General features: G+C 38.6%; 1 protein-coding gene across 2 annotated transcripts in view; it reads right to left on the reverse strand.

The window, feature by feature from the left end:
* ARAP2 (ArfGAP with RhoGAP domain, ankyrin repeat and PH domain 2) overlaps nt 1-12,979 on the reverse strand; it is a 178,692-nt gene that overhangs the window by 165,300 nt on the left and 413 nt on the right. The window contains exon 1 of one of the 2 annotated variants that reach the window (XM_025385219.1): nt 12,612-12,945. The exons of the other annotated variant lie outside the window; for it this stretch is intronic. The gene's annotated coding sequence lies outside the window, so the exon portion shown is untranslated. Of the gene's footprint in view, nt 1-12,611; nt 12,946-12,979 lie in introns of those variants that run through there. 2 annotated transcript variants of the gene reach the window in all.

A 12,979-nucleotide genomic window follows, 5' to 3' on the forward strand; every position in this document is an offset into this window, starting at 1 on the left:
GGTGCGGTGGCTCAAACCTGTAATCCCAGCACTTTGGGAGGCCAAGGTGGGCAGATCAATTGAGGTCAGGAGATCAAGACCATCCTGGCCAACATGGTGAAACCTTGTCTCTACTAAAAATACAAAAATTAGCTGGGTGTGGGGGTGCACGCCTGTAATCCCAGCTACTCGGGAGGCTGAGGCAGGAGAATCGCTCAAACTTGGGAGGCAGAGACTGCAGTAAGCGGAGATGGCGCCACTGCACTCCAGCCTGGCAACAGAGCGAGACTCCATCTCAAAGAAAGAAAGATAGATAGATAGATAGATAGATAGATAGATAGATAGATAGATAGATAGATAGACAGATTTGAAAAAAGAAAAGAAAAGTTACACCTCAACACTACATACAAACTCAATTCTCAGATAAGCCACTTTCATTCTGCACAATTATTTTGCAACAAATGTATGGTCTATTTTTACTAGCCTTATCACAGGATGGAAATAATTACTACCAATGGAACAATAAGTGGACATAATGTATTCACCCACTTTAGAATTTATAAACATGATAAATTGGCCAATAACTTGAGAAGATTAGAAGCATTTTCCTTCTGAAGTAGAATAAATTATAAAAAGTCACAGTTTTGCTTACCAGTGTCCACAAAAACGTTAATAGGAGAAAAACAATTTCAATAAAATACATATACACATGCACATCAAGAAACCTCCTGATGCATCCCTACCCCAAATCTAAAACCTAGGCTGCATTCCCAAGTCCACCTTTGTATTATCCACCACATTCAAGGAAGCAGGTGAGCTCCTGATTTTACTCCTTGCTACTGACGGAATTATGTCCTCCCAAAATTCATATCTGAAGCCCTAACCTTTACTGTGACTGTATTTGGAGACAGGGCCTCCAGGCAGGTAATTAAGGTTAAATGAGGTCATCAGGATGGGACCTTGATAAGATAGTGTTAGTTTCTTATAAGAGACACCAGAGAGTTCTCTTTCCCTCAGGTCCCAGAGCCCTCTATGTAAGGACATAGGGAAAAGGCGGCTATCTGTAAGCCAGGAAGAGGAACTCTAGGAAACTTATCAGCTGGCAAATGGATCTTGGACTTCTCAACCTCTAGAGCTGTGAGAAAATAAATGTATGTGGTTTAAGCTACATGGCCTGTGGTATTTTGTCATAGCAGCTGAGCTGACTAATACACTTACTCCATCCTCACTGCTTTTGTCATGGTTCCAAACCTTATGACATCTTTTGCCTGGATTATTGCAACGGTCCCTGAACAAATCTCTCAGCCCAGTCTCCATGCATCAGTCAATGAACTATCAAATACATAATTCGGTATGTAACTCCACGTGCTCAACCAGATAAAGTCTATGCTGACATTGCTTATAGTGCCAAATCACATTTTTGTCTCTAGCAATAATAATAGCAGGTGCTATTGATATAAACAGCAATTATGTGTCAGACACCATGCTCATATTTCCTATGAGAGAGGAATTCCTCTGTATCAACAACAAGCTCATATTCAATGCTTTTAAACATTCTACCAACATCCTTCATTCACTTTAGTCTATTCTGGTCAATTATTTCCCTGAGGCAACAAGCTGTTTAGCAGCTCCATGCCTTTTTGCATACACTCTATCTGCTTTCTTAAGCACCATTTAAAATTATAAATAGGCAGGTATTACCTCCTCTGTGAAGGCTTCTTATCAACCCCTCAAAAAAGAATGAATCATTCCTTCCTTAACATACATTTATAATTTCTATATTAGAGCTTTGCAAAGCACTTGGAACATGTTTAAGAGAGGTGAGAGAGGCTGATAAAAATGGCAGAAGAGATTGACAAGCCCACTGTATTTGTTTTTTGGTATATATGTGTGTACTTTCGTTTTAATACACAGCCCTTTCCTTTCTTTGGCAGATACATATATACTTCCTAGGTGGTCAAATCAAATAAAGATATACCAAAAGCTCTACCCAAAACCATCTCTCTCTATCACTCAACATGCTGAATATGGTTAATGAATCTGTTTCCTTTTCATGCTATGAAAAAGGCTCCCTCCCACAGCCCTAAAATCCTCTCTGCACGTTAATGTCAACTCTGTCCTCCAAATTGCCTGACATTTTAACTGTGTGAACACCCAAGAGTGTTCACAGATCCAGTTCTTTCCTTAGATGCTCTAGCCCCAAGCACATCATTAGATACACAGAGATAATCATGCCTAACTATAAAATTTCAGTATGTGAAAGCTCCTTAATATGAAATTGAGGCTCTCCATGTTTTGACCTCCAATTGCAGTCTATGGCATGTATGCCACACTCTAGATCAGTGACCCTCCAGGTACTGATCTGTGGATCTTCTGTACATCAACAACTGCTGTGGGTCCTAGGAGTCTACACTTGTTATATCCTCCAATTATAACTGGGATGTGTGAAAAAAAATGTGGTAAATTACAGTTCTAAGTTCTTGAGGCTTCCCAGACATGCTTTATACCAGCCCACCTGAGCCTAAGCTCATCACTATCCTCCTCTTGGATAAAATCCCCCACCTAACATCCTGCACACAAGTTTGCAGTAAGACTAAATTAAAATTCCACCTCCTCCACTTTCTAGCAGTGTAAATATAGGCCCGTGCCTATGTCAATGTCTCCATTTCCTTTCCCATAAAATGGAAATACTCCAGAGTATCAAGCATTGGTGAAGATTAAATGAGATAATTCATCATAAGTGACTCGCGCATAGTGCCTAGCATGTACTGATGCTTAGTAAACATTCACTTCGTCACTGTAATCACTTTCACCACTATAGTCATTGTGTCCCCACAGTTAAATTTTCTGTTCTCTGAGGTCTAAAACACTTTCCTTCACAAGAGTTCTAGTGAATAAGAAATGCATTCTCTTCTCCGTATTCCTACACTATTTACTTCTTAGAGTGTCGTCCCAGTTCATTCAGACTGATTTAACAAAATACGAATGCTCTTGGACTTATAATGAAGTTACATCCCAATAAACCCATTGTATACTGCAAATATTATAAGCTGAAAACGTACGGCTGAGAGGGAGCCAGGGCTTGCCGCCACTGCCCAGCATCACTAGAGAAGTGTGGTTTCTCCCAAATGCATATCACATTCACTCCATCATAAAGTCAAAAAATCCCAAGTCAAACCATAATAAGTTGGGGAACATCTGTACCTTAGACTGGATAATTAATAAACAACAAAAATGCATTACTTAGAGTTCTGGAGGATGGGAAGTCCAAGGTCATGGCACCTGCAGACATCACAGATAATGCCTTCTATATGTTCTCACGTGACAGAAGGGCAAGGGGCAAACAAACACCTCCCTCAGGCCTCTCTTCTGAGAAGACTAATTCCATTCAGGACAGCTCTGGCCTCATGATCTAATAACCTCCCCCAAGCCCCACCTCTTAATACCATTCCCTTGAGCAGTCAGGTTTCAACACACAAATCAGGAGTGGGGGATGGGGGACACATACATTCAGACCATAGCAAGTGTTTAACTATACTCTGCTGTTCCACAGATAGTGTAATATAAATGCCAAGACTCTGAATCCAGACAACTTGTGTTGAATTCCAATTCCTACACTTACTAGCTTTATTATCTTGTGTATTTAACTTCTCTGTGCTTTAGTTTCTTAGTCAAAAATAATGGGAGTAATATTAGTACCTACCTCATAGGGTTACTGTGAGAATTACATCAGTTAATACATACACAGCACTTATAACAACAACTGGACATTACAAATTCTAAGTAAGTGTTGCCATTATCACTATTATTTTATTATAATAAACTCTGCCAACAGGACAAACCCATATAAGCTGCACAATGAATGCCAGATTACTTGCTTATAAACATGATGCATCATGTATACGCAATACATATTTAGAGAATGTATAAATAGTTGGTGTTACAGACATGACTGTACATCTCCCCATGCTATCCTGAACCAATTCCACGAGGCAATGAAATGGAAGTAACATTCAGGAGCACTTGTTACATGCCCAGCTTACCATATCACTCAATGAACAGCACCTTGTTACTTCACTGTGCTATGCCTTTAAACTATATCCTGAATTCAGTAACACTATCTATCTCCCCTGCTCACATTCCAGCCTAAGCCACCATATCTCTCTTAGACCACTGCAATAGCCTCTTAGACTGATATTCCTGATTCTGTCCTGGCCCCCTCTCCCTGACGCAGTAGATTCTCACTACAGGAGCCAGAATGATTAATGTCATAAGGAAAGTCACACCATATCACTCCCTATGACTTCCAAACTTAATCTTCCCTGACTTTCCCCCTCCATCACGTGACAGCCTCAGAGCCCGCCTCCTTTCTGTTCCTTCCTCAGACCTTACCTCTTGATCTTGTCTCTTTCCAACCTTCTTCTCCAGCATACACCTATGTCTCCAGTCACTCCATCACTTTGGTATGTCTCTGCTCAAATGCACCCTCTTCAGAGAGGTGGTCCCTCCCTAATCTATGCTATACAAGCATGCCTTGTGACTCACCATTCCTTATCCTTGCTTTATATGTCTCCATGGCATCTACTACTGCTGATATCTGTTGACTGCTCCAAGAAGGCAGGAATCTTGTCTACTGTTCACTGCTCAGCTCAATAAATGTTTGCTGAATAACTTCCTTGCTTTGTGATGAGGAGTGGAAGGTGCACATTGTTTTAAAATGTTGTCTATTTAATCAAGCTAGTATGGAGCAGATTGATTTCAACCACAGATTTCTCCAATTCATCTAACCATTAACAGAGGTCCTCAAATCAGGAGTTGAGTGTGAGGGGTGGGGCAGGAGGTATCAGTTAGAAACATCCTAAACCATCTGTGGGACTTCTAAAAACTCATGGGTTGGGCCAGGCTGGGTGAGGTGGCTCATGCCTGTAATTGCAGCGCTTTGGGAGGCAGAGGTGGGCGGATTGCTTGAGCCTTGGATTTCCAGAACAGCCTGGGTGACATGGTGAAACTGTGTCTAACCAAAATATACAAACATTAGCTGGGTGTGGTGGTGTACACCTGTAGTCCCAACTACTCAGAAGGCTGAGGTGGGAGGATGGCTTGAGCTCAGGAGGAGGAGGTTTCAGTGAGCTGAGACTGCACCACTGATCTCCAGACCCTGTCTCAAATAATAATAATAATAATAATAATAATAATAATAATAATAGGTTGGACAAGCTTCCCCCTCCTAATGTCTTGAATAAGGAAAGCCACTACAGTAAACCCCTCCCAAACTCCCTCCCCACCACCCATTACCAGTGGAGCTTTGTCATCAATCTTCTAGTTGAACAAGGAAAGCAAAAAACCGAAAACCAAGGGTTACTTCATTAAACTATGATGTCAGACAACTTCTGGAATCCCCTTTGCCTGACTATATGTGACAGGATGGAAAACAGCATAGTACAATCGTATCAGTCATATGATCAATCCATTAAAACAAAAAGGGAGCATATCACTGAAAAATCAGAAACACATTCTTAGCAAAGTTAGAAACTTTGTGAGAAAATGGGCTTAATAGTAGTCAGAGGATCAATACAGATTTACAAATTAGGCTGCTAAATGAATAATGAAACTTTTCAACATTTTCAATACAAGTCTTACAGATTCCAATAACAATGAGAGCTGGTTGTATTCCAGAACACTGGTTCCCAATGGATTGGAACTATATCCCTTGATTAGATTCAGAGATACCTGAGAAAATGCTTTTACTGGTCTTAATGACTAAGTGACGCCAGTAGACAGAAAAAGTGACTATGACATTCTGCGATAGTACCCAGGTAAAAAATTCAAGTATGATTTTTACTCCTTCAACTCTCTATAATTAATCAGTTCCCAATACGGTACCCAACACTATAGATGATAAAAGAGAAAAGTGTCCCTGCCTTCAAGTGTCCCTGTAATACACCACTTCAGTTTGATGAGTGTCCACGTACATGGCTAAACCTAGAAGTCTACATATATTTACATGTAACTGTCCAAGAGTTAAGAGGCAATGACAAATTAAGGAAGAACATCTTTGTAATTGCTATATACAGCAGTGGTAATATAGAATTGAGTTCATCAAAATTTATTGTTGTATCTGTCATTGTAGAAAGACAGTTCATGCAGGACTACAGTACAGCTGATATAATGCAGCAATATGAAGCCAAAATCAGATAACAAATTATTATTTGCTAATAAACTTATTGTGGAGAAATCACTAATTCCTTGGAAAATTGGAAGTCTCCATATGGACAGCACGCTGAACTAACTAGTTGAGGGTACAGGTCTTCTAGAAGTCCATCTGATATGGTTTAGGTGTTTTGTCCCCTCCAAATTTCACGTGGAAATGTGACCTCTGATGTTGGAAGTAGGTCTAGTAGGAGGGGACCTCTCAGTGGGAGGTCATGGGGGTGGATCCCTGATGAATGGTTTGTGTGGTCTTTATGGTAATGAGTGAGTTCTCTATGAGTTCATACAAGATCTACTTGTTCAAAAGAGCCTGGCACCTCCTCCTTCTCTTGTTCCTTCCTGGCATCTGATATGCTAGCTTCCCCTTTGCCTTCCACTATGATTGTAAGCTTCCTGAGGCCTCACCATAAGCTGAGTGGATGCCAGTTCCATACCTGTGCAGCCTACAGAACTGTGAGCCAAATAAATCTGTTTTCTTTATAAATTACCCAGTCTCAGGTATTCCTTTATAGCAACACAACTGGACTAATACACCACCTTTGCTTCAGCACAAAATACAGAAATAGGTATTGTGTTATTTGCACATTGAGCAAACTACTATCAAGATAATCACTCCAAGTACTGACAAAGACATGTTCAATCTGACTCTTCCCCAGAACCATGTAGATGAGGAAGTATTTTAGAGAAAATATGCTTATGGTTGCATTCCTTGCTCTATCCCACAGTATAGAGCAGACTGCAAAAGGATAAAGGTCAGGCCTACTAACTTATTTTTCTAGTCTGAGTGCTTAGCCTCCAGAAAAAGTATAAAACTGGTCATTTGGCATCTGTCTCCTCCGCCATCCATTCACCTACCTTGCTGTGGCAACACCAGCCCCATTAAACCCCTTACAGGAAGCCCAGTTCCCTCAATGTGGTCATCTCTTTTAACTGAGGTCACTCACAGGCTCTTACCTCCTCTGCCCCTGTTCTCTACCTCAATCACTACTCCTTTCCCATCCAACAAAACACATCCATCTTCTTTCGTTCTCCTTCAGAATTGCATTGCTAATAATAATAGCCAATAGTTGCGGAGTATTTGCAAACCATTTGTGTAGGATCTCATTTACTCCTCACAGCTGCAGGGAGGAAAATCCCATGCTGAATGTCACGCAATAGGTTAACAGTGGAAACACTAAGTGTTTCTGAGAGTCAGACTCCACAACCTGTGCTGTAAACTGTAATGCCTCATAGTAGATACAAAGTTGATTTAATAGTAAAGAGGTAGCAAAGACTTAATAGTCTCCCTCTCCTTTGTCTAGCTATTCATAAGCGCTTATATTCACACTAGGGAAATGCTGTTTAAATATACCATATCTTGCAAATTCAAGTTGTATACACCATTTAAGTTTGATATGTGTCCATGTACGTGGCTAAACCTGGAAGCCTACATTCATTTACATTTAATTGCCTGAGAGTTGACAGCCAATGACAAATTAAGGGAGAACATCTTTGTAATTGCTATATAAAGCAATGGTAATGTAGAATTTCGTCTATTAAAATTTATTTTGCATCTATCACCGCAGAAAGACAGCTAACACAGGACCATAGTACAATTGATAGAGTGCAACAATATGAAGCCAAAATCAAATAACCAAATATGACCAAAATAAGTATTCACTGCCCACATGAAGTCAATGGTCACGGCAAAATAAACAAATACAAATACAAATCTGCTTGAGAAGAAAATAAAGTATTAAGGCCAGGCATGGTGGCTCACGCCTGTAATCCCAGCACACTTTGGGAGGCCCAGACGGGTGGATTACCTGAGGTCAGGAGTTTGAGACCAGCCTGGCCAACATGGTAAAATCCCATCTCTACTAAAAACACAAAAATTAGCTGGGCATGATGGAACACGCCTGTAATCCCAGCTACTTAGGAGGCTGAGGCATGAGAATCGCTTGAACCTAGGGGGCAGAGGTTGCAATGAGCCAATATCATGCCACTACAGGGACAGAGCAAGATGCTGTCTCAAGAAAAAAAGAAAAAAAGAAGCAGAAGAAAGAAGAAGAAAAAAGAAGAAAGAAGAAGAAAGTATTAATAAAAAAAAGATACCTGACTATGGTCTTAAAGGTTTAATATTAAATGTAGTGCAAAAGTAGATAAGGAGTGGAAGCAACCCAGATGTCTATGAATGGATGAATGGATAAAGAAAGTGTAGTATATACACAAAATGAAATACTAAGAAGCCTTAAAAAGGAGTGAAATACTGTCATATGCTACAATATAGATGAACCCCGAGGGTCATTATGCTAAGTGAAAAACCAGTCATAAAACAGACAAATATATGATTCCACTTACATTAGGTATCTACCATAGTCAAATTCATAGAAAGTAGAACCGTGGCTATGAGAGGGGGGAAGAGAGGTAAGGAGTTGTTTAACAAGCATAGAGTTTCAGTTCTACCAACTGGAAATGGCCTGGAGATCTGTTTCTCAGCAATGTAAATATACTTAGCGTTACTGAACTATATACTAAAAATGATTAAGATGGTAAATTTTATAGTATGTGTTCTTTTTACCCAGTAAAAAAGGAGATCAGAAGACAGACTAGAAGATTTGGGCCAGCGTCTCAACTCTTATTCAAACTGAAATCCCTGTACATCCCTGGACTTTTTTACTCTCGTTTGGGAGCCAATTCAAGTCTTCCAAGTACGGTAACACCACACTCATGAGGCTTCCCTGCCTATCCCATCCCTCCTCAATCCCTTATTAGTTCCGCCCAGGCAGTAAGTACAGATAGCACAATGCCTGAATTCCAATCCAGGCTTCCCCACTTTTTAACTATGTATCTTGATTAAGTTATTTAACTTCCTGAAGCTTGTTTTTCTCATTTATAAAACAAGGGTAATATACCCCATATCGTGTAGTATTTCTGTTAGAATTAAACAAGTCAAATATTTAAGATATATAAGACTATCTGACATGAGTTACAACTGCACCATAAATGTTGGCTATTATTAATTTACCCATTGTATACAATATTGCCTTTAATCATATTCATACCACTCTATTGCACTCGGTTTGAATGGAATTCTTCTGTCTGCGTAGTAATATTACATTCCTTTAAATTATCACTGTAAATCATTCTTCTAATAAATCCACAATGCACCTAACATGGCAGTTAACATAGTTTTATTACTGTAGTAATGTACAGATGTAGTTAGAGTTGTAAGAATTATGACAATTTCACCTGAAGACTTAACACCTGGGACACAAAGCACAGTGATTTACCAGGGATTCCAGCTCTGCCATGTGCTACCTGCGAGGCCTTGGGAGAATTTCTCTCTTTTCCTAAGCCTCACTGTTGTCATTTGTAAGCAGGGAAAGTAATAGCGCCTACCTCACAGGGCTATTTTGAGGATGAAATGAGCCCATATGCATTAAGATCTTAGAACGGCGCCTGGTAAGCAACAAGCATTTAATTAGTGTCTTCTGGATGGAGAATAATGGAGATTTTAGCTGAAAATAGGTAGGCTCTAGGCAAAATCATTTTGTAGCTTGGATCAAGGAGTAAGGATTTTCTAAGCTGTGTTTTAATTATTTTACTTATAGTGCAATCTGAAAAACACAATAAAAAAAACTAAAACTTAATATTAATTTCCATCCAGTGAAAACCACAAGTGCTAATTCCTTGACTTAGTAAAAGAACATATCAGTAGCATAGGAGATACCTAGGTTTAGGTGTTCTGGATAATATCACAAAAGTTAAATGCCTGATAATCTCCTTAACTTCTGTAAGTCTTTTGTCTTTCAAGCTGTCCATCCAGATTTTAAGTTAATTCACTAGGATTTGAGAATTTTTTTTTTAAATTCTAATGGAGAGATCCCTAAGGTAGAACCATAATTCTTGGGATATCAGAGGATGATTTATTCTTCCAGAGTTTCTACAAAAGCAGAATTGTAAAACTTTTGTATAAATGTATACTCCACCATTTCTCTGAATGTATGTCATATTTTTAGACAAACAACCAGATGTTTCAGAATAGCCTACTGTGTTTCCTCTCTTTGCATTTATAAATAGTACCCTGACCTCTTTTCCAACTGAGTTTGAAGGTTTATTCCTATTGGTTTAGCAACTGTCAAAGTTTATTTTTCTTACAAAAACAGGGTATTTCAGAAAACGTCTCCTACCTTACTGGTCCATTTTTTTTTTTTTTTTACATGTATTCATTCAATATATATTAAGCAACACTACTCACTCCAAGATAAGACAGGGAGATATTTGGCATTCAAGGTAACAGCATCTACTATTTGATTTGACAACAGTGCTAAGGGCTAAAAAGAAAGTGAAGACACAGTCTTCCCTCCAATAGTTTACAATCTAAAAGGGTAAATTAGACATGACTGTAAGAAAAGGAAAATGGCATGTATATGACAATCAGTTCATTACTACTCAGTAAGTGCCAATAAAGAATACCAAAAACACCACAAAAAACAACTTTTTGCAAAGAATTTGATATATTCCAAAAAAGCACTTAAATTTTAATAGTGAGAAAAATCCAATTTTATGACCTTAATTTCCACATGGTTTTATATTTTAGCATTGTTTTAAATACATAGAGAAGTGACCCCATCATCCTTCATGAGTTCTCAGGAACTCTAAAAAAAACCTCACATCTGCCCCCCAAAAGGACTACTTCAACCCAAATGAGGCCTCCTTTCTTTTCTCTGCAGCATGGGTAAATAAGTAAGCTTATGCTGAACAGAAACTGAAACAAAATTTCACAGGACAACTTTCTAACTAGAAGGGATCACGTGAGAATACCATTGAGTACTGTTTCATTTAAAGACAGAAACAAGTGAGCAAAATGGTTTAACTACCATTACATATTTAATCTGTCCAATACTTAGAAGTAATAACTAATATGATAAATTACAAGGTCAAGAACTTTGCAGAAAAGATTAAGACAGCCTCTCATAGCCTCTAATCTCACATCCATCGTATGTGGTCAAAGCTAAGACATATTTCCCAGATTATTAAGAAGTTCTCTACCTAATTAATATTTCACCAAGAATTCCCAAAATTCTCACTACGTAGCATGTGCAAAGATTGTATCCAAGAAATGTATCGATAAATAAATGAGGGCAGGTGGAAATGTGTGCTAAAAAAAAAACTATTAAAGCAATGACTATCATTTATACTTAGCATTTGTATAGTCACTTTCACCAAACTTTCTCACAGTTGCAGGGAGGTAGGTTAGAAAGTAATACAACAAAACAACAGCAACAAAAAAAAAACCTTCTCATATATCATGAAGTCTATAACTCAGAATCCTAACTAGACTTTAAAAACCTCATAGTTTCAATGCGTTAATGTAAAAGTTCTTCAGAAAACTGTAATTCATTATAATCTGAGTTCTATACTTACCCACAATATCCAAGAATAGTTGAATCTGATAAGTATTATTGCATACCCATGAGCCTTACACTGCAAGGAGCTGGCAGTGATATTAGAAAAATAAGAATTTGTTTTTAAATGTACCATCAGCTTCTCCTTTTACAGACAAGCCACATAAAATCTGACAGGTTTACAGAGGAAGAAAAAATACAAACACATGCACATCCATAAAAATAAGTTTTAACAAGCTCTGTCACCCTCTAGGTATATTTTAATTTAAATAAATCTCTGAGTACTGACAAATATATATAAAACCCTCTTCGTGTTAGGAACCACCTTAAATGTGTATGTGTTAAATATGTTTGGAAAGAAGCCAGGAAGATATTTGCACTTAACCCTAGCCTAGTTCCATGACCCACTTTTTTTTCTTCTTTAAACGTTGTTGGACAAAGAATGTCGTGAGCATTTTCTCTCAATATTTCTCCTATAAGTGTATGGAAGTCATCAATAAGAGTTTAAAGGTATTTCTCTCTTTTCCTTAAAAAAGTTAGCTTCCTTTTTAAAACACCCATAACTTCGTCTTCCAATTACTTATGGGCAAAGTTCCATGAGCCCGCGGGGGTGTAGAGTGCTTAAGTGCAGGGAAATCAATACTCAGCTTGTAAGTACAGTACTATTATGGGTAATAACAATGACATCCTATTAAATGTACTTTTAAAAATAGCTTATTTTCAATACACTTCTTTTTTTTTTTTTTTTTAACCGAAGGCTGCATTCTACCGAACAGCCTACTTCAAGGACAAGCTTGCAACAAAAAAAAAAAAGAAGAAAAGAAAAGAATTTGCTATCAGGATAGTTATCTTACAACAGCCTAAGATGTCATTATTCCACACAAACTAGCTTATTTTCTTGTATTTTCCTCTGATTATCAAAGGCTATATAATTCCACGAACCCTTTCCCCAAATCAAAATAACTCTAGATCACCTCAAGGTGGGAGAAGTGTTTAAGAAAACAAGCCAGAATTAGAGAAAATAAAACTTACTTTATTAAATAGGATGGACACCACTTCTCCCAGAGAACTGTCTCCAAAAGTAAACAAGAAAGATCAATCTGGTAAACTCACTGCATACAGGTTCCCGTGTAAGGGATCGGGTTCAGGCAGGTGGAGGCCAAATGATCGTAATTAAAGTTAATTAACAGGCCAGTCGTCTTAACGTGTATAACAAGCAGGGTGCAGGGCAGCACAGACACCCAGGCAAAGTCATGATCTCTACCGAGTAAATAATTTGGTGCCTGAAACTCACTACAGCTTCTTCTTCTTTGGAGGTGGGGGAGAGGAATGGAGGGAGGGTCTAGCTGTCTACCCGGATCGTCACCCTCCCGGGTCAAATCCCAGAAGTGGAGTTCTTG

Source organism: Theropithecus gelada, chromosome 5 (genome assembly GCF_003255815.1).
Source record: "Theropithecus gelada isolate Dixy chromosome 5, Tgel_1.0, whole genome shotgun sequence".
Lineage (NCBI taxonomy): Eukaryota > Metazoa > Chordata > Mammalia > Primates > Cercopithecidae > Theropithecus > Theropithecus gelada.